This window comes from Squalius cephalus (genome assembly GCF_949319135.1).
Source record: "Squalius cephalus genome assembly, chromosome: 20".
Classification (NCBI taxonomy): Eukaryota; Metazoa; Chordata; class Actinopteri; order Cypriniformes; family Leuciscidae; genus Squalius; species Squalius cephalus.
This window is the reverse complement of record NC_137141.1, coordinates 984,418-989,127: the sequence shown is the minus strand read 5'-3', so window position 1 is coordinate 989,127 and position 4,710 is coordinate 984,418.

The following is a 4,710-nucleotide window of genomic DNA, read 5'->3' as shown; positions in this document are numbered from 1 at the left end:
ATATTGTGATTTCTGGATTTTTTTTTAGATTATGTCTCTCACAGTGGACATGCACCTACGATGACAATTTCAGACCCCTCCATGATTTCCAAGTGGGAGAACTTGCAAAATAGCAGGGTGATCAAATCCTTATTTTCCTCACTGTATGTGAGGATGCTATTTATTGATATCACCTATGTTTTTAACACAGTCATACCACAAAGGCTCTCCGAAAAGCTCATTACCCTCGGACTGACACCCTCCCTCTGTACCTGGGTGCTGAACTCCCTGACGGACAGAACGCAGTCAGTCAGAGTATGAATCCGGACCTCAGGCATCCGGACAGTGAGCACAGGGATCCCCCAAGGCTCGGTCCTGAGCCCGCTGCTCTATACCATCTTCACCTACGACTGTGTGGCCTGTCAAACCAACACCAGGACTATAAAGATTGCAGATGATACTACAGTCATCGGCCTGATCACAGGATCATCATAGAGAAGAGAGGTGGTGGACTGATGACCTGGTGTCAGGAAAATAATCTCTCCTTAAATGTACAGAAGACCAAGGAGATGATTATTGATGCTAGGAGGATGAAGGAGCAGCATACCCCAGTTTACATTTGTGAGACAGAGGTGGATAGGGTGAAAACCTTTAAATCCTCTGAACCTACATCAGCGAGGATCTCTCCTGGTCTCACAACACCCAGCAGCTCTTGAGGAAATCCCAACAGCGACTGTTCTTCTGAAGAAGGCTGAGGAAGTTTGGCATGACAACCGAAATCGTGTGGAAGCTGGTCTGTTCAGGATAGGAAAGCATTCCAGCACGTGATAAAAACAGCACAGTTCATATGTGGAGTAGCCTTCCCATCACTTCAGGATACTTACAGCACCAGGGTCATCGAGAGGGCCCACAACATCATCAGGGACAATACACACCCACAACACAATCTCTTCACACTGCTGGGAGACAGTACGGGAGTGTTAAATCAAGGACAAAGAGACTCACTAACAGTTTTTATCCACAAGCCATTAGATTCCTGTTCACAAGCCACAGCTACCTCGTGTCGCCAGCCAGCAGTTGGGTGCGGTTCGAGGACCCGGTCACGCCTTATCACGCACTTTCTGCTACCATCTAGAAACAGGTAAGAGTTACACTACACACTAAGACCATGCTTCGGGCCGCCTTCGGGCCTTCCGAGTTGAGTCCCTGTGCTCTACCTCACTGCCTCACTCTGAGTATGTCTGTGGTATACTGACAGAAAAGTCTAAGTATATTTGGCCTATACTTGTTGATCGAGATATACTTAAAAGTATAATTAAGTATTCTAAGTATTCTTGGCTTGTACTTGTTTACTATTTTGATTGAGTAGCAATCAAATAGCAAAATTGAGTAGCTTGAAGGAGAGGATCTGCCACACCGGCAATGGACTCTGCTAAACCGACTGCGAACTGGGGTTGGACGTTACAAAGCATCGATGAGGAAGTGGGGCCTGGAGGACAGAGCAGTGTGTGAGTGTGGGGAGCCAGAGCAGACCACTGAGCACATAATCACCACCTGTCCACTGTATAAACCACCTTCGGAGGCCGGCCTCTTCGACGTGGGACCTGAGATGAGAACGTGGCTGAGTTCTACTGAGCTGGACATTTGATGACGACACAGGAAAGAGAATACTTTTTTAAAAACATAATATTACACACCGTCTTATAAACTAGCCTAACATGTTCAGCTTTATATAGTAACAAACTTTCGGGTGGAATAGCTTATAGAGCAAAAAAAATAAGCATGGAAAATAAGTTTATTCAAGTGTTTTATTAGTATACTTTTCAACTAAAAAGAAGAAAGCATACTTTCAGTCTACATTTTATATACTTCTCAAAAATAGACTTAATTACACTTAAGTGTACTTGACTTATACTGAGAGAAAAGTCCAAGTATATTTGGCCTATACTTGTACTCAATCTTTTGATCGAGATATACTTCAAAGTTTAATTATTCAAAGTATATTTGGCTTGTAGTTGTGTTAACTCTTTTGATCGAGTAGCCTATTAAATATACTTTTTTTACATTGTCTTATGAAACTTTGTTTGAAAATATTGATTAAAATATTTATATAAAACAGATATGTTTCTAATTGCGTATCTGAATTTTTGTGTAGGCTAGTCCACTGGTGTACATAGGAATTTACTTTAATTCAACTTTTCCCCACCATTGACTGAATTTTCCAGCTACCCATGTTTTCACTGTTATACGGAAGGGGGCGCTATGACACATCTTCTAGTACAGAATCTATGGATCAAAATACAGAAGAAGAAGAAGCTGAAACAAGTGATAGAAGAGTGCTCACTCAAATGTAAAATAATGTGATCATCAAACATTAAACAGCTTGTAAATCAAAACTGCTTAATGTTTCCAAATGAAATGAAGCGTAGGCCTAAGTAACCCATGAAGAGAAAACGACTGAAGCTATGGGGGTGTCGGACTCGATCTACTCCATCTGTGTTTGATCATCGTTCTGAATCTGATCAAGGCGTAGTCTTTGACAAAAATGTGATTTTCTCAACTATTTTGTTTAAAATGTTGCCTTTCTTTATGAAACTTACCGACAGTGTTTTTTAAGTGTTGATAAAAAAGGATGCATGAAGCTAATAAAATGTTTTTGAAATTAAAGTAGAGTTTTCATGTATAAAAAATAACATTTGAACATAGTAGTATAGGCCTACTGCAACTGCAAAAATTGTATATAAATAGTATACTATAAGTATAATGTTAAGTTCATTTAAAGAACACTTGTAGTATATAACTACTAAACTAGTAGTTTACTGAGAGTACACTAAAAGAGCAAAAATAATATATAAATGGTAAACTATAAGTATGATGTTAAGTTCACTTAAAGAAAACTTGTAGTATAAAACTACTAAACTAGTAGTTTACTGAGAGTACATTAAAAGAAAACTACTAAACTAGTAGTTTACTGAGAGTATACTTCAAAGTTGCTACAAGTATTACAATAGTGAACTACTAGTATACCCATAAGTTCACTTGCAGTACAAATGAGAACCGTAATTATGAACTAGTTGTGCACTTAAAGTTTACTACTGTTACACTTATAGTACACTTAAACATATACTTTTATATACTTCAAGTGGGCCAATTTAGTCCCAAGCGGTATTAAAATAGTACACTTACAAGTTTACTACATTACTCAAGTATACTTCATAAAATGAACTTGAAGTATACTTTTTTTTCGTAAGGGAATCTTTCATTTGAAAGTCACGTGTCTAGTATCTGTAAAACCGCATTTTTCCATCTTAAAAATATATCTAAATTGGTCATATGCTCTCATTGACAAATGCGGAACAATTAGTTCATGCTTTCATGACATCAAGGCTAGATTATTGTAATGCTCTACTGGGTGGTTGCCCTGCACACTTAATAAACAAACTACAGCTAGTTCAAAACGCAGCAGCTCGAGTTCATACCAGAACCAGGAAGTATGACCATATTAGCCCAGTTCTGTCAAAACTGCACTGGCTCCCTATCAAAATTCCGGCCAGTTGATAATACCTAGAATATCAAAATCGACTGCTGGCTGTAGATCCTTTTCCTATTTAGCACCAAAACTTTGGAACAATCTTTCTAACATTGCCCGGGAAGCAGACACACTCTGTCAGTTCAAAGTTAGATTAAAGACACATCTCTTTGACATAGCATTCACATAATACATTATAGACTTCTATAATTCAATGTTAGGCTGCATAGATTAGGTCAGCTGGAACCGGGAACACTTCCCATAAATCCTGATGTACTTGTTACATCATGAGAAGAATGGCATCTACACTAATTTTAGTGTCTTTGTTTATCCCGAGGTCTTCCCGCAGCCTGCCGGATCCAGGCCGTATCCAGATCTGACGAAGGACCTTCGCCTGGACCCGATGTCAATGCAGTGCTGAAGTGCCAACTAGTCTCTCCCTATGGAGGATCCATTTCCCACTCTACAGATAAAGCGTCATCGGGAAAACTCAATTTGCGTATCTACCCCGAATTGATAATATAAAATAAAATACAATTCTGAATCAAAACTATAAGGAAACACCAGTAATTTGTTTAGGCTTGGTTTGTAGGGAATTCCAAACCTGCACACATATATTCAAACGCACATAACTATAGAACCAATTCGTAATGCGCATGTGAACGCCATCAGCGTTTCTCACAGGATCGCGTTTAAAGTCTGTGTAGAGAGAATGGTGTCGTCTTGGCGGCCCCTAATTTAATAACAAATGATCATTGCGACGGAAGCGAACCAATCAAAACTTTAGCTGGAAAATAACTTTATTAAAGAACCGCTATAAAGCCAAAACAATCTTACCTTAAATTATACGTTTATCTCTGTAAAGCTGCTTTGAAACAATCTACATTGTTAAAAGCGCTATATAAATGAAGATGACTTGACTTGACTTGATCAGGCCCCAGCTTGTGTCCAGGTAGCCCTACCTCACCCATGGTTCTCCTTTCTTTATCCACAGCCACCTTGAGGCAACTTCTGCTGACTCTGTTACCTCCTTGATGGCCCTTCGCTTACTGGCCCCTATGATGCCTAGAATGTTGAAGGCCCTGCAGAGAGACTGGCCAGCAAACCCTCTGTATCCCACCTCAATGGGCTCACACCGCGCTCGCCACCCATTGTTCCGGCACTCCTCCACTAGATCAGCCTATTTTGCCCTCTTCCTCTCA